The sequence below is a fragment of the Diadema setosum genome, chromosome 10, assembly GCF_964275005.1.
Source record: "Diadema setosum chromosome 10, eeDiaSeto1, whole genome shotgun sequence".
Lineage (NCBI taxonomy): Eukaryota > Metazoa > Echinodermata > Echinoidea > Diadematoida > Diadematidae > Diadema > Diadema setosum.
In genome coordinates this window covers 36,590,748-36,614,937 of record NC_092694.1, presented here as the reverse complement: position 1 = coordinate 36,614,937, position 24,190 = coordinate 36,590,748, and the positions used below count along the sequence as shown (strand labels likewise).

The window sequence follows — 24,190 nt, the reverse complement described above, 5'->3', positions numbered from 1 at the left end:
GACTGTGGCATTAAGCTGGCAATGCCAGAGAAGCTTCAACCACATGACATGTAAGAAATATGATTGAAGCTTGGAAGTTAAGGGATCTGTTTTTGATAGAAAAGAAAGATCCCTTCTGAAATGAATCAAACCTGCATTAATTACTTGCGACTTTTCAAAGTGTAATATTTCAAATATTGACTGGATGTGCCATGCCTACGAGCCCCCTACATGTTACATTGTAAGTGGATCAGTGTTGTAATTGTTGAAGTGCTTCAAGTCTTTTTTGAAAAGGCACTATATACTGTAATTATTGGTTATCATATGTTATTATGTTTTATCTGTGAGTGTCTGATGAAGAAAATGTATGTTTCAATATCTCTCATGTTTCAACAGGAGAAATATGGGGGTTATTTCAGTGCAAATTGTAATCTGCGATGCAACTTTTACAACATAACGGTAAGCATACAAATTTTACCTGGTAATACATGTACTCAGTAATATTCAGATCTTACTCAGTAACATGAAATAACAATGCCATAATGTTAGAAATACTGCCTGCTGGCTCATCTGTGAAATAAGTTCAGCCTCTGAAATCTTGTTACTTCTGGCCATAAGTGGGCGATTCATGACAGGAAACAATTTATCCCCCAAAACTGTGTGGCCTACAGGTGACATCTCTTGAGTCTGTTGTGAATGGAAAATATGGACTGATAACAAAGGGACTGTACCCAAACTACTGTGAAAGCAGTGTGGTTCAGAGCTCTTTAGTAGGTTGTGTGGAATACATACAACAGCAGTGCGAGCTGTCTTGTTGAATAATGGCAAGCCAATTTGAATATACAGTGTTATTTACATAAACTTTGTATTTCTTTTATGTCCAGAATTGTGAATGACTGCAATTAAATTTCCATCTTGTGATTGGTATGGCACGAATATCTTTCCTTGCTAACTTGGCATACAAAGTGAAAGGAGTGATTGAATGCGTGACTGGATGAATGATACACAAGATAAATTTATGACTGAAAAAGTGAGATAGTTACTACGTACATCATATAGCTGTGTACACAACTGAATGACGCCATCTCACAAACTGTAAGTTTTCTATATATATTGTAAGTTGTGCGACTGGAAACAACCAGTTCATTGTGAATGGGCAAATTAGTTTACTGCTGCTCAGAAGAGTACAGTACAAATGTATATGCTCCAGGTGAATGACTGCAAAATTAGAGGTTTTGGTGTTTGTTTTTTTCATAAAAGATGCAGTGCAACATACTACTAGTACTCGAGGAATAATAACAGTGTTGAAAGTATGGAGACCTATAAGTGAACAAACCATAAGAGCAATCAAATGAAAACACACACACACACACCCCCTCACATACAAAAAAAAAAAAAACCAAACAAACAAACTTGGCACATAATAGCATATATGTGTTCCTTTTCAATCCATGACTATGATTGTGATGAAATTAGTGTATCATCCTTGCAAGTTTTATAACATGGATTCTATATTTGTATCCAGTTTTATTCATTCTTTGATAACTGCTGCAAAAGTTCCAACACAAATGAAAATACAGTCAACCTTGCTTAAGCTGGCCTCGCATAAGTCAAATAATCACCCAAGTCAAAGGTCCTTTTTAAGTCCTCTTCTCTTTATACCGGTACATTCTATTAATTTTAATCCCTCATTAGTTGAATTTTCTCTGATCGAAGCTATTTCTTCAGTCCAAATAGATTCAACATGGGCAAGGTTGACTGTAGTTCAATTCCTTCAACATATTCTACAAACATTTATTGACATTTTGATACTACATATGGAATATGTTTGCCGTAGTTCAATGGCACCTCTACTAACCACCACACAACACTTCTCCCATCTGTTCAGACATGAAGTTTTTAATGACAATCTCCTAGAGTGCAAATATGGACTGCTCTTCGGGGAATTGTTGATATCATTACCACGAGCGCGCCGGAACACTTCTGGTTTTGGGGGGGCAAAATCTCAACGGGGGCACATCATGTGACGATGTGAGATCCTCGGCGCGGGAGCGAAGCGAGTGAGCGGGAGGGGGGGGGGGTGTGGAAAGGGGGATACCCCCCCCCCCCCCCACTGCAGAGAGCTTTTGTAAAACAGGGTACAAAAGTCGCGTTTATAGACCATTTAAAAGCAAATTTCTAAGGAATTAAACATAGTGAAAAATAATCAGTGCGAAGAATCGACTATGATTATTACATACGGCCGAGTACATAATAATGTGAGGATACCCCCTCCCACGGTAGGGACTTTTTGTAAAAACATAGTATAAAAGTCGCGTTTGTAGAGAATTTAAAGCAAATTTCTAGGGAATTAACATATTGAACAAATCAGTTGGAAGGACTATGATCATAACATACGGGAGTACATTAATAATGTGATGGTGCGAGATCCTCGGCGAGGGAGCGAAGCGACCCCACAGGGGGAGGGTGTGGGAGTGGGATACCCCCTCCCACGGTAGGGACTTTTTGTAAAAACAGAGTATAAAAGTCGCGTTTATAGAACATTTAAAAGCAAATTTCTAGGGAATTAACATATTGAAAAAATCAGTTGGAAGGACTATGATCTTAACATACGGGGGTATATTATGTGATGGTGTGAGTTCCTCGTCGAGGGAGCGAAACGACCGAGCGGGGGAGGGTTTGGGAGGGGGATACCCCCTCCCACGGTAGGGACTTTTTGTAAAAACAGAGTATAAAAGTCGCTTTTATAGAGCATTTTGAATTAAATTTCTGAGGAATTAAACATAGTAAAAGAAATCACTGCGAAGGACTATGATAATAACTTATGAAAACTTTTCATTTACTATAAGTATGGGCAGAACGAGCGAGCCACTTTTACTTTGCAATTTATCTGAAATGTACTCATTAAATGCTTAAACGTGATCGTATCGTTCAAACAATAAAAAAATATTCTTATACTGCTAGAAAGCAAAGAAGAAAATGAAATGTGTAAGGTTTACTAAAGGTTTCAGCGGGCACACTCGAGGACACGAGGCTACCATCTATACACTAAATTTACTGTTAGTGTATAGATACAATAATGTATGTTGTTAGTGTATTATAATCTTCGCCCCGTTAGGGGCGAAAATTTTTGCATTTTCAGTTATGAAATTACAATATGTAGACAAGAAATATGCCTTTATTGTTCATTTTGGTCTTTAAATCAGTGATTGATTATTTGTTACAGGGGGCACTTTGGGGGGGCAAAAACTCGTTTTGCCCCCCCCCCCCCCAACATTTTGTTTGGGGGGGCAAGTGCCACCCCTGCCCCCCCGCTTCCGGCGCCCTTGACCACGAGGGATCTCGGCTCTGTGCTATGACCCAAGGAACCTTACAGGGGCACCGATAGCAACAACTGCCTTAAAGAAAAGCAGTTCATATCTGTGTATAATGAAGAAAATTGTATATGAAAATTTAGTACACATTTGTAGGTTGATGGCAATAGCTCTTGGATAGCCAATTCACACATCGGCGCTGCCATTTCACGTGCATTGCAATCGTATTGGATATTGGTCACCTCTCTCACTATTGAAGCCAAGTGCTTACCCTACATGTGCATATGAATGTGCTGCTACAAATCAAGAGGGCAGTTTAGTATAATATGGGTCAGTTTGGGTACTGTGGGAACTACAGGTAATTGCTGACTGTATGCCCCAATTCTTAACCAATCAGACTTGAAGATTCATCAAATGAAGTATCTGGTTGTAGTGATGAAGTATGTATCTGGTTGTATAGTGATGAGGTATATAGCTGGTTGTATAGTGATGATGTCATGAAATACTAGTACTATATGTATTTGTATTGTGATGATGTAACCCCGGCGCGGGGCGCTGTAACCAGTAACGTGTTGGGGTCGCTGCTGCATGCGGTTACCGCTGATGTTGCTCTGCCACGGCCACGACCTGATCCCGATCTCGCGCTCGCCAACTGGCACTGGCGGAGATTAAGCTGTGCTGAATCTTTTGCATAACGCCATGGCGGGATCATTCCTACTCCCACTTTCAGAACAGTGGAAGCCCATGGCCCATGCGTGAAGTCTTGAGCTAGATCGACATCGAAATCGCGAAAGCTACCGCGCTCAAAACCCACCACTAGCACGATCGAGCATCCCACCGCGGCCGGCGGCGGCCAGCGGCTGCGCCGCGCCGATGACGGGCTAGCTAGCTGTTAATAGTGTGCTATGCATGGTACACACACGTGCAGTGTATGCATGCGTACGTGTTGCGCTGCATGTAGACAAGTCACATGGGCCAGCTTCACACAGCGAATATTGCGCACTCGTTTTGTCGAACGTATTTTGTCATGAAACGTATTTCAGCTCATGAAATGTATTTTCATGGAATGGTTTTTCGTTCATCGAATGATTTTTTTTTTCTCGAAAGTATGGAAAGCCATGTATGTAAAACACTTTTTGTCAAATATATTTTGGGTCTAATAGATTTTTGTTGAAATGAATATATTTTGTCGAATATATTTTCGTCAGATATTTTTGGTCAAATATATTTTGGGTCAAACATATTTTGTGTCAAATATATTTTTGGTGAAATATATTTTGTCGAATATATTTTTGGTCAAATATAATTTTGGTCAAATATATTTTGGTGAAATATATATATATTTTTGTCAAATATATATTTTGGTCAAACCTATATATTTTTTTGTCAAATATATATTTTGTTTGAATATATTTTTGTCAAATACATATTTCATTGAATATATCTTTTATCAAATATATATTTTGTCGAATATATTTTTGTTGAATGAAATTTTACTTGATGAAATGGTTTTTTAGTTGGTGTCGAACATAAATATTTGATTCCCCTCTGGCGCGCCATAATTCAGCTTTGCATCCATTGTATGTCATATATATTATTGAAGTATAATGTCATGCACAACTTTGTTTATGTTTGCAAAATGGAATATAAAACATCAAATACAGAAACGACCCAAGTTGTTTTTTAAGGGGATAATTACTGCGTATCCCTGTGATTGTCCATTTGATCAGCATGTGGATCCTCAGTAAATTTCTTCTTTTTGATGTGTCAGTGTTGGCAGGGTAATAAAAAACAAGGCTGGTTTACATGCTCGGACATGAATAAACTACGCTCAATAGTCACTGCATGCACATCATTTCATGTTTAATTTTATTCTCACAGAAAACAAAACTAAATCCTGCGCTGCATATGACGCCAACAATTGCTCAATATTTACAGAGCGACCGGGCTTCCCCGCAACACACAAAGTTAATAACTTGCAGCTGCAAAAAAAAAAAGGTGCAAAGGGCAGTACATGTGAAGCATTAGTTGCTTAATAATCATTTACTTCGATCGAGATGAATATCTCAATAAATGTGCAGTACATAGGGAAACCCAACAGAGTTGTAAATGTTATGGAAGTCGCCCCTTTTGACTGTAGCCAGTGAGTCAATAATTTCAATACAAGGCGCAGTTCTTTGTTTACTTTTATGCGGGGTTAAAAACATAATATGACGTACCTAAAGCGACTATTGTGCATAGTCCATTTTTGTTCAATCATGTGATCGGATTTGTTTTTACTGTTTTCGGATAATGTCAAAGTAAAATAAGGGGGCAACATCCAAATCAAGCACTGCTCAAGGTAACTGTTGCCTGTATTGTCTCACTTGTCTGTGTATGTGTGTCGTTACCATCATGTTAGTGTTGTCGCGCTGTTGACAGTGTTGTTATTGAATCAACAATCCTGTATTAATTAACATCTTTCACCTTTTTCTTTCATATCTTAAATCTATTTCTTACTAAACCTGGACAAAATGAAATAAATATATAACAACCAAATCTAAACCACGCTTACAACTTCAATATAAAGTGACGTAAGTCCACTAAAGTGACAGGTAGAGAGAAAACTGGAAAGCTCCAAGATCTAGTGAAATTATATTAACTCAAATTTCAATTTGTACTTTGAGTTTGTTCTGACTGTTTCCTTTAGTCATTTTCATTCAAAACAACCATCTGTCAATGATGTCTGGAGACTCGCTTTGCCTCAGAAGAATATTGACAAATGCTTGAGAAAGATATAAGATTATCCTCTTAACTGATTAATTAATTCATTAATCAACAATTTCCACATAATTTTGACATCATGTCTGTTTACTCTATTAGTTTAGGTTCTTCTTAATCACAGTTTAATGCAGCAACATTAAACATATGTTCATTGGATTAGACATTGGAGCATAAAACGCCGCGTATGTTTAAATATCTGATAATAGCTATAATGACAACTATGTTGATGCCGGCCACAGAGATTAGTAACTAGAATGCAGAGACTTCAGTAGCATGAACTGTCACTACGATATCAGTTCGACTCTTTCTGCTTATGAAATTTGTATCTATTGGTAAATGTCCTTTGCTCATATAATATTGCCTTTCTCTACATAAAGTACTATCCATTCGATTTTCGTGAATTGCGTAATGTTTCTCATCTGGAAATTATGGTGAATATCTATTTTCTTTTATCCTTTGCACGGAATTTACGTCATGCAAAAATGATCATTCTATCACTCTTCTTTTTTTTTTTCTTTTTTTTACAAGCTGTAGGCCTTTTCTAATGTGTGTATTGTCCGTATTGATTTTTTTTAAACAATAAACAATGACATGAGAACTACGAAGCTTTTACTTGTTCTTTTCCATGACATCTATGAATTCTATTTGTATGATTATTTCAATCTCAATTCAATTTACAAAAAATGGGAAAAAATGACAAATTCAACTAACTTGTCATTATATCAACATTTGCAAAACCTTATACCTACCTCAACATCTAGTCACAATCAACATGATCAACAAGCCAACACAATGAAATGCAATAAAGAATTGCTCTATTTCCGTGTAATAGCTTAGAGCAGGGAGATGTGAGGATCACCTCCCTGCTTAGAATAAATCAACCTAACTTTGAATGTAGGGATCATGAACCTGAACCTCTTTGTGATGCTTTTGTTTTTAGAGATTTAAGCTGACGTCCGCTTTTCCTCTATATACCATTCAATATTAAACTAATGAACGTTGCTGTGACACAAGCAAATAGTTTGCAAGAGCGCTATACAAATGCAAAAATTGTATTGCGTTGTATTGTATTGTAAGAAAAAAAGTCCTCTAACACCCCTTTTATACTCCGCACGACTTTCGCTCTCTTTTGAAGCGAGATAACTTTAGCAGCTATTCTGGACCATCCGAGTGGCGTGCGAGCCCACTTGAAGCTGTCAATGTAACCTCATCATCCCTCCCTCTCCTCAGCTGTGTTTCCCGCGAACGTCACAGAATGTAACCATGGTAACCCGATCTAAAATTAAGATACCATTATTATACTGACGTTAGCCCGGGCTTGAAGCTGCGAACATGAACTACCTCCCGAGAGTCGGTTAACTGTTGCTCGGGCTAAATATCATTCGGCCGTTTATACTGAGAGTTACGTCGTTCAGGTTCGAATAACTTCCAGTTTCTACTCCAGGCTATGCAAGGTTTATGCGCAAAAGCCAATACAGTGCACTCGCGCCATAATACGAGCATGGCTTTAACGAAATTTTCGTTACAACGTTGTGAAATTTCAGGTCCCAAAATTATCATCTACATGCTCTTATCTTTATATACATTACTGTTTGGCTATAACGGAATTTCGATGTAACGAAGAAAACTGCCGGTCCGGAGAACTTCGTTATAACGGGGGTTGGCTGTACGGGGATTTTGTCATTCGAAGGCACAATTTGTGCGTGATGTGGACGAGTGGTCATTGGCACTCTTCTCCCTATTTAGGTGACGATAGATGATGAAGATCTTGTAAATCTGTTGGCGGCAAGAGGAAAGGTGTTAATGAGATAATAGGCGTTGGTTTTATTAATTCATCAAATACAGTAGCAGAAGTTTTAATCCCGTCGTTACTGTCATAAGATGCGAACATAAGCACTTCATTTTACAACGTTTTTATCAGGAAATTATCATGTGAAACCTGCGTTACAACGGCAATACGAACAAATTCATAGTGCACTGTAGGGAGGACCCATTTCCTTGAAATGTTAAAAAAAAAAACACGTTTACTAAAAAGTTCAAATCTACTTCATGAGTAACACTTTTTAATATTGCTCAATATCTTTTCCGATCCCGTCTCTGTAGTTGTCTGTGAGAGCACGGTGGTAAAATGCATAAAGCTCTCAATATTCAAGCAAAGGATCCTGTGTTTGAATCACGCCTGTTGCGATCATTCTTCGGCAAGATATTTCACTTTATATAATATGCCTCTTGAACTAAGAGGATATATCGAGACCCTGATGATGCTAGAATGATAATGATGACATGGTCCTTCAGAAGAGTATGGTGCTAACTCTTAAGTGACGACCAAGGAAATGAATTATTATTAGTATTATCATCAAACACTATTTCTATCATCAAACACTATTTTTGTCATTTTTATCATTTTTCTTATAAAAATTGTTCAAGCAAGCATCCCGTCTTTACCTTCTGCTTTGTCAGGTTTGGCTAGGGGCTCTAGAGAAGTGGTAGACCATCGGAGACAAACCCCGAAGGAAGATAGTAGGACCGGTAGAAAGACCAGACTGTGCAGCATTCCAAAGACCATCACTAAGAACATGATCTTGAAGAAAGCTCGGAAGATGTAACAGGAGGACCAGTTGAGGACGATGACGGCAATGATTGTTGAAATGGCTCCTTGGAGGATGGGCATTCCGAGAGAGTAGAGCGCCATCACTGCGTGCTGAGAGGAGATCGAGAGCTCGTCTTTCCGTTTGCCGTCGTAGATTTCTGTGCCAGAGAGAAAGGAGTAAGTGATGTGGGCGGAGAAGTCCACGCTGTATCCAATGCAGAGGATGAGGTTGATCATAGAGACGCTGTCAAGATTGACATCCCAGAGTGACATGTAGCCGATGATACCAGTCTCAATGGATGCGATGCAGATGGTGACCACCAGGGAGCAGGTGGGGCTTGGAATGAGAATGAAGGCGACGACAAACATGCAGGCGACAGCGATGGAAAGAGTTTGGATCGTGAGAGGCCTGATTATCACATATTGTTCGTATGAGACGAAGAAAGGCGAGAAGGCGGTCAAACTCATGTTTGAGTCATCTGCTCTCTGACGAACATCAGCCATTAGATCTATCTGCTGATTTGTGGTACGAGCATTCTTTCCCGTCAGTAAAAAATCTGGATGCTGCGATCACGGTGTTATTGGACCTTTCCTTGAAAACGATATCCTCTACATATTTAGAGAAGATTGGATTTTGAAGAAACTCGGTAACAAGAATTGGGATGAAGTCTTCACTACTGGCGTCTGTGCCATGGACGTGATGCAAAAAGCTTAAGTAGTCTCTTAGCCAGAATTCGGTTATTTCGGAGGAATGAATGTAATCGCTGCTTTCAAAATCTGCGACCACATTTTCAACCTGTCTCTGAACGGCAGGGTCACTGTAATTTAGTTTGTCCTGGAATGCGACGGAAATAGAGGGACTGTACTCTGAGAAATAATCTGCTTGTTGCTCGTAGAACAGAGACGCAGCGGATCCGTCTCTTGCCAGCAATTTAAGCTCAAATCCCCCTGTTACTGCAACACATCCATAAATCGCTCCACCGAGATAGCCACAAAACATTAGCAGAGTTAGGATTTTGGCTGGAAGGGTCAACAGCGCTGGCCCATAGTAGTCCTTGAAGAAAGTCATGACGCCTGTTTCGCAGGATTTCTTTTCACTATTTCGGCGATCATCTGGAGACATTCCACCTGCGCAGAACAACTTGTAAGCTGTCGAGCTCGCCTGGTCGTGGGGGAAAACTTTCATCAGGGTCATGCAGTGACGATTCGCCTCCTCCCTGCGACCGCTGTACACCATGCAAGCCCCGAAGATAGTGATCTGGAAAATAAAGTCAAAGATGACGGCAACGCCAGTGTAGAGACAGAAGACGCGGACGGCTGGTAAAGGGGCGATCGACCCGATGCAGAAGGCAAGGGCGTCGGTGATGCTGGTGATGGTGATAGAAATTGCCGCCTCAGCATACGTCCCACCCATTCGCTCCTCAACAGTCTCACATGGACTAGTTTTCCTCCATGCTGCTACCATAATGAACATGTCATCAAGTCCAATGCCTGCAAAGAGCATGCAATATATCACATGAACAATAAAAGAACCCACGATACTATGTTTAGGGTAAAAACTACAATAATGAAAGTAGTGATAATCATAATGGTAATATGATATATTGTAAAGCCTTTCAAATTGACTTAAAGTATTACTGCTCTTGATTGCTGGGAGAAGAGTATTCCAAAGAATAGGGCCATAGTAAAGTATGGAAGATTGAGTTGTTGAAATGCGGTTTAATGGTGTGTGAATATTTTGAACGTTCCTAGTGTTGTAATTACGCACGAAAAATTCAGAATGAATTGACTGTGAAATACTTTTGGAAGATTATCGTTGTAAACTTTAGGCATAAAGACTACACTTTCAAGAGAAATAAATTCTTGAGCAGGTATAATTTTCATCTAATAAGAAATAATGCATACTAAGAGCTAAATACAAAGAGTTGGTTATCAACCAACACTGTGTATCTGTGTTCATTTATGAATGCGATCAATATTTCCTCTTTGCAGTGAAGTCCAAAACAATACTACAGTATCTTAAGTGAGGTGAAACAAAAGAATTATGTAACGTGTTTAAAAAGTGTGGAAGAAATTGGATATGGTTGAACATTTACGGTTAACAAGGGGATTTCAAAACAATTGGTCATCTTTGAAAATATCCCAGAATTCGATATCATAAACGCGTTCTTTTTTTTTCTTATCGCTATAAATCAAATTCAATTTACGATCAATTTTAGTTCTAGTTCCATATAATACATAATAGAATCAATCTATTTCCTGACATCTAATCGCTTATGAATTCAACCAAGTTGAACATTCATATCATGAAATGATTTCTTAGGATCTGTATACGAAATGATATAAATCATATGTCGAGTATGATTTATTGTTATCATACATTGAAGAAAAAAGAAGAGGCCCAAGAACAGACCCTTTTAGTACTCCACACTTTATTTCTTTTAGATGGGACACCATTAATACATGTTAATTGTTGACGATTTGAGAGATATTGAAAACTTGTCAGGAGTTTAATGGAGTGCCCCTTACACCCCAATAATATATATGTTTCTAGATGATAATAGTAATAATAGTAATCAAATGGTCTATAACATATATTTTTGGTTAAATCAATAAGACACTTATAAACGCACATTCTCTGCCGTCTTTATAACTCTATTTACCTCGTCAACAAACCTGCAATACTGCTGTTTCTGTTCAATATATATCTGCCTTAAACTAATATCATGCTTATCTAAAGATTTTGTTCATCTGTTATAAACATAGTTTTCTAATATTGTCCAAAATATAGTCAATGCCGATATTGAACGATTATCATTTACATCAGTTAATTTTCCGTTTTTATGTATACGTGTAACTCGTGCAGTTTCATTTTCTCAAGAAAAGTACTGATACGTAAACATTTGGTGAAAATATTACATAATGGAACACAAATTTATCAATAAAATTACATATTTAACAATCGTGATATCAATATCATCAGTATCAGACCTGATGTTTTTTTTTTTTTTCATGTCTACTATGGTTACTTTGTCATTATTTGTTATCGGCTGTAACAAAAATACCATTATTTGGCGTTTTCAGATAATACCATGAAAAGATTTATTCACATTTATTCCATTATCTACATCTTGCAAATGAGTTCCGACGTTAACAAAATGTCATCAAATGTATCTACAATACCTTTAATGTTGGTTATATTTTTAACTTCTAAAATAAAGAGAATCAATAACTGTATTCCATTAGCTTATTAAAGATATTGTTGATTAATTTCCAGATGGATTTTATGTTACCTTAACTACATCACATTTCCTATTCAACTAATATCTCGTATCTTGTCGTATTATTATAGTTACAGTATTTCTTTTCACTTTAAATAAAAATGTTTTATTCACTTCTTTTCGATGCAAGATGGAATTCAAAAGGTATTCCTTATATAACTGTGAATTTTATGACAAAGTTTTTGTAATTACTTTGTTAACCATGGTTATGGCCTTTTTGTTCCTACGTTTATAGAGGCAAAAGGATTTCTTTGGAAAACTTTCTTCATAATTTTCTTTATTTTTTTTTATTCATCATTTTCACCAAAACATTATTCCACTGTATGCCATTCATCTTCGTAAAAAAAAGGTCCTTGAACCAAATTCATTAATCAAACGTCTCTGATTTTACACGACGTTTTCTTAACGTAAGTAAGGCTTGATAAAGTAGTAAAAATTTACAAATGATCACACCTCATTTACAAGAACCTGGCTGTATAGGGATAGTTACATTGGTATGGATGTTATAGAAGCAAATGCTTGAGTAATACCTGTGGGACAATCACTAACTTGTTGCAGATAAAAACTGGACAACAATTCTTAAAATGACCTTCACATTAACATTTGGTTTTGTTAAATCTATATTAAAGTCACTCAAAATAAAACAGTCACATAATTTCAAGTTTATCTTATCCAAAAGAATCGCAAAATCTACAATAAAAAATCAATATTTTGAGATGGGGGTCGATTAAACACTCGACAGGGAGTATTGTAGTCGAATCTGATTTAATAATCAAGAACGTTTGAAGCCTCATACGCACTTGAAAAAAAACTTGGTAAGATTTCTTTTTTGATTTGTTATCAAACTATCAATTGAAATCTGAAGTGTATATGCTACTGAGGGTCCGAATTTCGCCTATGATGTGTATGAGGTATATAACCTGATTTTATTATTGGACATTAGTATTTTCCATAATGAAAAAAAAATCTAGAGATACCAACGTTCACGTGCGCTTTTAGGCTCGATGGGTGTCAAAGTCTTTGCTGCTTTCAATAAACAAACAAAAAATAAATTGTACTTTGTTGTCAAAATTAAACTCACTAAAAATACCATCTCAGTTATTTGAAAGGCTTAATGGAGGTTTTATTTTTGTCGTTGTGTTGATGTCACTTTATGTCTACGCTTCTCTACCCGTACACTGTAACGTTTTTCTGTACCTTGTCAATTACAGTCTTGAGGGGAATTCATATTACAAGCTTTATTTCTACCTTTCCCTCCATTTTCAAAAGTTTCAACATTATAAAGCAAATATCAGGCATCTAGGCTTCAAAATTTATTGTGCTCATAAAATATTTCGATACAAGATTATGTTGAAGTTTCATATTGCTTTGTTTTTGCGCATGTTTAGCACACATATGCTCTGTTGAAAATGAAAATACATACATGAAATTAAATCATGCCAAAATCTCCTTACCCAGATACAACCCTGTGAAAAGCGTAAATTTTTCACTGAGCAGACCTCTTTTTAACCGCTATATCAAAAATACTTGGAAAGCCATCAATACATTCATTAACAGCAATAAGGACGCCACGTCGATAGTAAATATTTCAGTCAGTATTTCTGGAGATATGAAACCGTGTCGCTCAAAATATATTATTTCCTAGACACGAAAAACTTATTTTGTTTTATTTTTTTTTTTTTTTTACGAATGTGTAAAATGCCGAAAAAAAAAGTTGTTGGAAATGGAGAGGACTGCTAAAAAGCAGAACTTCTGGTTTGCAGTGTATTCATGAGGGAAAAAAAAAGAATATACTGTATTGCTAAACAAGCAGAAGAAGGTAAAATGCCTAAAATGGAAAGACAAAAAGAAACGTATATATCCATACATAAATAAACACACATATCCGCAGGAAGAGAAGATGGAGCGTTTAAAACCAACGCACGCGAGACACCGAATGGTAGAATGGTAAAACTGGATATGTCTTCATGATGGCGGGGAAACAATACAATGATTTCCAGTGAACTTATTCACACCGAATGAAATTCCATCCGTTATTCTTGGTGCAAAAGGGGAGGGCATTCTTGAGTGACATGATTTTACTTTATAATTCCTTAAAAAGCCCCAAAACTTACAGGTGTATTACCGTAACATTTCATGCAGTTGTTGGGGAATATCATTCTTAAAACACGGAACAATTTCGTGACGTTTTGCAAAAGGGATATACGACCTTAAAACCATATGTAGTTCCTCATTTACTCGTGAAGGTAATTCTTTTAATCTAGCCACAGCATATATCTAAAGACCAAGCTCTTACCTAGAATGAGAAAAGGCATCGACATGGTCACAACATAGAAGTTGACGCCAACAAATGAGAGAAGTCCAAGCGTCGAAGCCACGGCTAAAGAAGCCGATATGACTCCCATGAAGGCAAGCAGAGATTTACTGTACACCCAGTCCGTCATTACGCAAGTCACGTAGGCAAACGTGCATATGAGGGTGTAGGAAACGGTGAAAAAAGGAAAGATTTCTTCTGCCGCCAAATGGATCTCGCTGTCGAGCGACTGCGACACGATGTAGGAAACGGAGATGACGTCGGATCGGAAGTTGTCGGCGTAGTCGACAAATTTTTTCTCCCAATCCCTTCCCTCGGACTCGAGCTCTGGAGTTGTCTTCAAGTAATACGCCAAGGCGGTGAAACCTGCCTTAGTGATGGTTGACATATCATCCCCTAATGTGACATCACCAAAGAATGGCCCTAAGAAATAAACTGTGTCCTCATGAGTTGGGGAGTACAATGGATACGTCAAAGTGGTGTCCCTCACCCGACTTTCGTTTTATGCAAACACTTGCAAAACAGGATTCAGCAGGCAGTCACCTACGGCTTCAAAGTCGTACTCAACACCGCTGTCGTTGAGGACCGTGATGTTTCGCACTCCGCGATCAAAGCGTAGCATCTCAGCGATAACGGCTTCTGTGAGCACATCATCACCGGTCTTGGGCTGGACGATGCCGTTAGCTGCGAGGTCTTCGTCACCTTTGCCGCGGTTGGGATAATACTCGTCGTAATCGACCGGGAAGAGGTCATGAATGATCTCGGCATCGTCGTGTACCCGACTGACGTCGGGGATGAAGAGGTAAATGACGTCAGTATCCATCTGCAAGAAGACGATCCCGCTGGCGAGGACAACAGTCAGCAGCAGCGGGGCCGTCAAGAAGAAGGCCGGCCAGCGAGCAAGATACCGTCCGTACTTGCCAAATAGTTTCAACAGTCCTCTCTCAGTATATCTATAGGACGCCATTGGACTGAGAAAAAAAATACAAAAAGTACAAAACATACAAAACAAACAAATTGTATTAATGATAATATGGTAGTAGCATGAGCAATTAAAGAGAATTTCCTTCCCTATATTTTCTCTCATGTCATACAAACATGAACGTAACATTGACGGCATGGTAGAAACCCATTACCATAAATCCATTATCCTTATTATTATTTTGACACATAAGGTATAAGGAAAACATATGTCTAATTTTCAAGCCAAGCATTGCCAACAATGCTCATCCTACGTATAATGATTCCTCTGAATTCTGGCAGTACTGCTCAAAGGAGAAGTCTATAGTAAGATTTCCAACAAAAAATAAATAAACAAAACAAATCTCTGTACAGTTGAAAGGCATTATAATTAACATCAAATTATTCGTAACATTTGGGAGCCAAACTGCCTTTACCGTTCGTATTACCTATACTAAACTACTACTACAACTTCATTCTTTCACTGCAAGTGTATGTGATAATACTGCCTTTCCATTGGAGCGAATATGTAATATTGCTGCCCATGTTTGTTCGATTTTCTCTTGCCTTGTGTCTGTTTTGTTGTTTGCCTCATTCTGTTGAAATGTATGCAAATTGGTGTAACTGCCTACATTCCGTTTGATCGGCTTCTCGCTATTACTATTTCTATTTCTGTTCAAATGCATGCAAATTGGTTGCTATTTTGCTTTTGGGCCATTCTCAGATTAAGTGTTCAATTCCATGCGAGAAAAAAACGAAAAATCAACCACAAAGTAATACATTCAAAGATGTGTTTTCGGTAACTTCAAAACCGGTCAAATACGAAACAAAAAGTGGAACATTCTAAATGATGGCCATTCATTGAGTAAAAATGAATTGAAATAGAGCCTCATATATGATTTTTGATCACCAATCAGATACGCTACCGCATATTTACATGTTGTAATGGACTCCTAACTTTGAATTAAATTTATTGTTTTGATCCAATTTCTGTTCAGGAAAAGACATCTGTCCCCCCTAAAGATATTGGGGTTTTTCAAGAGGTAAAGATGTTGTCATCCCTTGCTAATTGGTAGAAATTATTTCTGTGTGGTAGGTTGAAATATGTTTTTTGCTGAAATGAAATATAACCTTAAGATTCACTTTGTATTTTTAACAAATTTCGCTTACAAATAAAGTTTCGAATCCCACAAATCATGCAAAGAGAACGATCCGATCTGGAATTTGCACAGGAAACAAAAATGAATTGCTTTCCTGGGGAAATAACTATTGAAAAACATCGAATCGCCTTTGGTAACGTATCTGGTAAAATATTACTAATAATTCTAGTTGTGTAAGAATTTATAAATATCACCTGTTTAATTATTATACCCTATGAATTGATGTAAAAATGAATGAAGTAAGCCCAAATTAACCATTTTAAACATTGTACGTAATATTTAAACTATGAAATGTAGTGGAAAAGAGCCCGAAATGTGAAAGCTGAGTTCTTCATTCACAGAATATTCTCATCTTACGTCTGAATGTATTTATCCATGTGGCTATAAATATTCATTAAGTTTTGATGGATAATGCAAACATGGTTTAAAAAATATATTTTTGCAGGCACTTAGAAGGAAGTAGGTACAGTCTCTATAAACTCAATATACTAAAAAGTTGTTTGACCTATGGTAACGTATTTGGCTCACCCCTTTTAATGAAAATGAATAAATAATTGTTCAACTTATTAATGAATCTTCAGTAGTTCTTCATATGCTGAAAAACACTAGAATAAATATGCAACAGAACACTGAAACTTTTCTCGGAAGCTTTTCATAAACTACTTTTTACTCTTTCAAAGTTAGGTAACGTATCTGGCGTACCGTGAATGAATCTGTCGGTAAAGTTACAGAGCAATTTCTACTGAATATTCTTCTTTTGAACATAACTTTAATTTTTTTTTATGGAAGCGTCATTCTATGGAGAATTGTTTTATCAACACTTTATTTTACATAACATTCTTTGTCACCGTGGGTGCCCTGAATTATACGTAACGTATCTGCTAAATCTGAAAAGCAAAAAGCTGATATGCTGAATCATAGCTTCGTCTTGTAAAATAAACGTTAAAAGTTGTTGCATAGAATATGAAAGTGGCTGGGTTTTATAGAATAGAACTTTGGAGTTTGTGAGCACACAACGATTTTTTTTGTCAAAACATTTAAAAAAAAATTTCAGCATTTTGATTATGTGGTAACGTATCTGTCGGAAAACTTGGCATTAAGTTGTGAGACACTGACGCAGAAAGAAAAACCATGTGGAAGTGTTGCTCTTTTTCACCTTCCTGTCCTTCTGGTGTATATAAGAATGTAATCCTGAGGTCCAACAAAACGAAGCATGTAATGTGTAGGGATGAATTTTGACCAGATTTGATCCCCTGAAAGCACAAGACCAATGAGCAAAATTCGGCCACGTATCTGTGGTAACGTATCTGTGGTAACGTATATGGTCGATCATGTTATTATGAGAGCGATATCTACCGTATATTTCTCACTTCTACTAAACTTTAATATTGAATCGATGCGTCATTCCGAGGAGTATTGTATAATATACAATTTGTCTGACATTGCAATATCTGTCGCAGTGGGTGGCGTGAAATGTATGTAACGTATCTGTCCAAATAAAAATGTAGAAAACCGATATTTCAAACATTGTACCGTATTGTCAATATAAAGCTGTTGCACAAAAAAATCTAAGAACTTGCAATGTATGAAGTATATCCTCAGGGTTTCATATACACAGGGTCATTGCATAGTCTTGTTATTTTCGCAATGCTGTAACACTAAAGAAACTGGTAACGTATCTGGCGGTGAACTTGGCGACAGGTTTCAAAAGGCTATAAAAAAAGAAGTCAATAAAAATTTTAGAACTTTTCGAGTATTGTGATTAGCACATATGATATGCTCATCGTCCATGCAAATGATATTTGGAAAGTGTGTTTGTGGACGGAGAGGAGCAATAAAACATAATTCTAAAATAGCCGGCGACACTGCGTTTTGGGGGTCTTAACGAAGTTTAACAGCAAAAATTTATACAAAAAGGCAGGCAACCGCATTTGATCGTGTTTATTTTTAACAAATAAAGTCCTCGTGATAAATTATAAACATTTAGATAGTATCTAATAGGTTTCAGGGAACCGCAAACTGTCATGGAATGTCGGCGACACCAAAATTCCGCACTTTTACTGAGAATGGGCCTTTTATGTTATGTCTCATCATACCCTTGAAAAAGGCTGGTGAAACAGCCGAAAGCTCGGCGAATAAAGGCAAGACTGAACATCACTGCAACGTCTATACTGCAAGTTTTCCTTCCGTCACACATATACCAATGATGCAATACCCACCACGTACGAGGCCAGGCCCACTTCACATATATATATATATATATATATATATATATATATATATATATATATATATTAAGAAGAGTTTGTTCGCAAAAACCGATAAGTCCATTATATGTATATATTGTATATATTGTAATTGAAGATTTTGAAGTACGCTCTGTCATAAAGTACAAAATAATTCCTTTTATTATTATGATATATTGGTCACTACTACATGTAAAGGTACATTTTTGAAGTTATGGTCAAAAGAAGCAAATATGTTCTTTTTATTCTCTCTACTTTTCTTGACCTTTAATGGCAAATATCTCCATTTGGCAAATGTGGACTTATCGGTTTTTGCGAACAAACTCTTCATTATATATATATATATATATATATATATATATATATATATATGGATATTCCTTCAATTTCGGATGTATGTATTACATTATTTTATGTCACTTTCTAAGAATCAATTAAATGCATTATGAATACCGCAGTCACGGGGATTTGTGTCTTTGAGATTGATTCGACGAAAAGAAAAAAAAAAAATCTTTCTATACGTGATATTTTGGGATTTTCATTAACTCGGATTTTCCCTCCGGTCAAAATAATGCTGCAAGGACATAATGTTTAAAATACATGGTATTTCAAGAGATTGTTGTGATGTAATGACAAACGTACCAAATCAATAAGTCTATTGATTACAAGTGAATCAGGCGCTTGATATCATCGCCATGGATATTCATCATCACAAAATGTGTCTACGTGATGTGTCGTATATTTCTGAGAGTTTTATTCATGTTACGCACGTGTTTGCTTCTTTGATGGCATAGGCTTAGTGTTCCACTAATTCTTAATATCAACTTCTTTCTCCTATTTTAGAGGGACCTACAAGAGACGCAAACTTTGGGTTATATATCATAGGTAGTTTTTTTCATAAAGATATGTGTAGTAAGCGTCAACTCTCATTATACCAATTGTTTTCATGTTCGTTCCCTCCTTACTGATATTCTATACTTCAGCAAAGACTAATTAATGTTTGTGCTCCTTTAAAAGCGCAATCATGGGGTCTACGAGAACACTTTATGGAACCCAGGTTTCTTGTTCAGTTATGGCGATAGTGTGTGTCTCTTAAGGGAATTAAGTTATGGGAATATATGAATGGATATGTGTAATAACTCTTTAAATTCACCTATCGATGATACGAGGGTCATTCTGAATACAGTCGTTTATGTACATGTGGTTGCTTATAAATTTCTGATATGTGCTAGTGTAGCTTGTGCTTGGGTTATACGGAAAGAAATGTAATCTATTGTGTAGTAGTAGTACTGTACTTTCTAGGCTGTATCGGCTGGATTCTTCTATGATTTCCATTCTCATCTGTGTTGTTGGTTTTAGCTGTGTTCATCGAAATCAATCTTTTTATTATTGCTCGTGTCGTCTGGGTTTTCACCACTCGCGTTCTGGGCCATTTTTACGTCCCCTCAATTCACGACGCAGAGAGCTGCTTGATGCACCGATCATAATGGGGGCGCCATTTTACTTTTTATAGGATGCTTCTCCGCGTAACTTAAGCTACTTTTAAATAGCCTCCACCCCCACCCCATTGCAAAAACAAAGAAAAAATGCTGCGGCCCCTGTAATATACTTTACTATCAGCAATGCACAGTCACTACTGTCTCATTCGTTAATCTCATCTGTCAGTACCCCTGCGCCGTTTCTTCCATTTAACCTCCCTACCCTTTGTCTGTTTGTCTGTTTGTTTGTCTTTTTATCTCTTTGTCTGTCACTCTCTCACTCACGCACGCACGAACACAATAACACACTCTCACAAAACACGGATGACCCGTGTCACACACGATGCAATAAGTAAAATAAACCGATATTAAAACGTTTCATTTTTGCTTGCATGATTGCATCACTTCAAGTTGATTTTTTTTTTTTACATTTTGCAGGCGATTAAAATGATTATCGATGAAAAAGGTGAAAAAGAAAACTTGATGATAAAATGCAGCTTCGAAACATTCATGTCACGCATCGTATATATATTGAGTAGACCAATGACTCTTGCAAAAGAGTAACTGCGGCCATGGGCGCCGGAAGCGGGGGGGGGGGGGGGGGGGCAGGGGTGGCACTTGCCCCCCCCCCCCCCAAACAAAATGTTGGGGGGGGGGGGCAAAATGAGTTTTTGCCCCCCCAAAGTGCCCCCTGTAACAAATAATTAATCACTGATTTAAAGACCAAAATGAACAATAAAGGCATATTTCTTGTCTAAATGTAGTAATTTCATAACTGAAAATGCAAAAATTATAATACACTAACAACATACAGTATTGTATCTATACGCTAATAGGAACTTATGAGTAAATTTAGTGTATAGATGGTAGCCTCGTGTCCTCGAGTGTGCCCGCTGAAACATACCTTTAGTAAACCTTACATTTTTCATTTTCTTCTTTGTTTTCTAGCAGTATAAGAATATTTTTCATTGTTCGAACGATGCGATCACGTTTAAGCTTTTAATGAGTACATTTCAGATAAATTGCAAAGTGAAAGTGGCTCGCTCGTTCTGCCCGTACTTATAGTAAAATGAAAAGTTTTCATAAGTTATCATAGTCCTTCGCAGTGATTTCTTTTACTATGTTTAATTCCTCAGAAATTTGATTTAAAATGCTCTATAAAAGCGACTTTTATACTCTGTTTTTACAAAAAGTCCCTACCGTGGGAGGGGGTATCCTCCTCCCACATCCTCCCCCGCTCGGTCGCTTCGCTCCCTCGACGAGGATCTCACACCATCACAAACCCCCGTATGTTAAGATCATAGTCCTTCCAACTGATTTTTTTTTTTCAATATGTTAATTCCCTAGAAATTTGCTTTTAAATGTTCTATAAACGCGACTTTTATACTCTGTTTTCACAAAAAGTCCCTACCGTGGGAGGGGGTATCCCCCCTCCCACACCCTCCCCCCGCTCGGTCGCTTCGCTCCCTCGCCGAGGATCTCGCACCATCACATTATTAATGTACTCCCGTATGTTATGATCATAGTCCTTAAAACTGATTTTTTCAATATGTTAATTCCCTAGAAATTTACTTTAAATTCTCTATAAACGCGACTCTTATACTCTGTTTTTACAAAAAGTCCCTACCGTGGGAGGGGGTATCCCCCCTCCCCCCGCTCGGTCGCTTCGCTCCCTCGCCGAGGATCTCACACCATCACATTATTATGTACTCCCGTATGTAATAATCATAGTCCTTCGCACTGATTATATTTCACTATGTTTAATTCCTCAGAAATTTGCTTTTAAATGGTCTATAAACGCGACTTTTGTACCCTGTTTTACAAAAGCTCCCTACAGTGGGGGGGGGGGGGGGGGAATCCCCCTTTCCACCCCCCCCCCCCCCGCTCACTCGCTCCGCTCCCGCGCCGAGGATCTCACATCGCACATAAATGTGCCCCCGTTGACATTTTGCCCCCCCAAAACCAGAAGTGTTCCGGCGCGCTTGACTGCGGCTATAAATTCACAGCTACAGTTTGATTACACTACATAATTTGAATACTCGATAAAAGATAAAAAGAATAAAGTGAGAGGAAGGTTTCACTGACGCCGGACCTGGGACCCCTCATGAAAAGTACGGTAACAACAACGAAAGCCAAAAAAAAAAAAAAAAAAAAAATACAGAGACCCGCACGTAGATGGCGTCAATATTCGGTACACGAATTGTACGCCAGAAAATCTAATAACAACAACAACAACATACTACATAATTTTATGCACAATAGGGGATGAGGCAGGGCAGATTGAAGGTTATCAAAGGGGAGAAATAGCGTGGGTAACAATGAACACAGTGAATGGAAACAAAGAGTGACATTTGAAAGGTCAATATCAATACTCTTTATAGGCTTATGATAAGCATTGTGACGTAGGATATTCACTTGTTAACAAGGAATTTTGCTATCTCATCGAATTGGCAAGAATAAAGGAAGTTAAAGCTCCAGTGGGTTCATCCGGCGCGCAGATGAACACGGGTAGGCCAGTGATAACAGCAATGACACCCTTACGTGTACAGTATAGGCAGCTTTAGATTTTCTCGACGGGGACGTTCAAAGGAAAAAAAAAAAAAAAAAACAAGTTCAGAGCATTCGTAAAACGCGCGTCAAGTCGATCTTTTTGTAGCTTGCGTCTTCTGAGTTTTTCACTACGCGTTCTGGGCTATTTTTACGTCCGCTCAATTCACGACGTAGAGAGTTATTTCATGCACCGATCATAAGGGGGCGCCTTTTTATTTTTTGTAGGTTGCGTCTCAGCGTAATCTAAAGCTACTTTTCAACAGGGAAGAGGAGAACGTCTAGCTCAATCGTCGTCTCGAATGTCTGTTTGTTTCTTTCTTTTTTGTAAGTTGTATATAGTTTTATATTTTGCCAAAATGTATGAATGAATGAATGAATGAATGAATTATTTAATAAATTGAATTGAATTGAATTGAGTATCAAAATGACCGCAACAGCAAAGTGGATTTTGACCAATATCGTGAAATCTCATAATGTGAGTATACCAGAAGGGTCAAATTCGGTGAAAAAAAAAAAAAGTATGGTGATAATTTCAAATATTCCGATATATCTTTTATAATATTGTGGTTTGTTTTTATATAATCTGCAGGCTGCCATCTTGAAATTCAAAATGGCCACCAGAGCTGAATATATTTTTTATATCTCGGGTTGTAATTATGATTATGGAAGGGTTAAATTTCGGGCAAAAAACAAAACAAAAACATGCTTATAACGGCAAACACATCTTTTTTTCCCTTTTTTTTTTGTTGTTGAACAATGATGGATCATTTTTGTTGGCAACAAATGACTGCCAAAAGTAAATTCATACCGATATGACTGTTTCTGAAAGACTGATTATAACATAATTTGGCTGTAGACCTAACATAAACAATATTAACAGTACTCTGCAATTCATCATTCAGACACTAATTCTTATAGTGAAGATCATGACATTTTCCTCTTTCATCTCTTTCTAGAATACCCTCCTTGAATAGTTCCAGTTTACTTGATTGTCAAACACCACATTCATCAGCTTTAATGATCTGCCAATTTTTGAAGGGCATTATCCTCGCATAATTGTGTGATCATCGTGTAAACTGTTGAGGAATTCTGACGCATGCAAAGATTCATAGAACTTTAAGCCGATACTGCTCTTTTGTAGTTTTAATATCATTGGCGGCACAGCAGTATAATCATCCTGGAAGTCTCAATAATTGAGGATGACCCATACAAGGGCAGTCAGGAAAAAGGCCTATACAGGGCTTTTTCATTCTGTGTTAATTCAGAAATACCTCCAGCAATGACGAGCTGCCTGAATTGTTCCAGTGTTGCTGCCAACAAACAAATCATATTGTGAATGGGATGCCTATGGTTGGGTGAGCAATGGCGTTTACCTGCCATTGTGACTCGTCCTTGTTTGTCTTCATTCTCTCGGGCCAGCATCAAGTTTTTGACCGTCACCTTCAATCGCATCAATGCTTGGTTTTATACAAATATGACTGGGATCGAATATGTACTAGGCTGGGTTCCATGACGTCAAATGATATTTTGCCTGTTATAGTATACTTGGATGACC

The 24,190-nt window shown here is 37.5% G+C and overlaps 1 pseudogene; it reads right to left on the bottom strand.

Moving 5' to 3' along the window:
• Positions 1-8,478: 8,478 nt before the first annotated feature.
• Positions 8,479-15,208, bottom strand: LOC140233991 (patched domain-containing protein 3-like; annotated as a pseudogene).
• Positions 15,209-24,190: the final 8,982 nt, after the last annotated feature.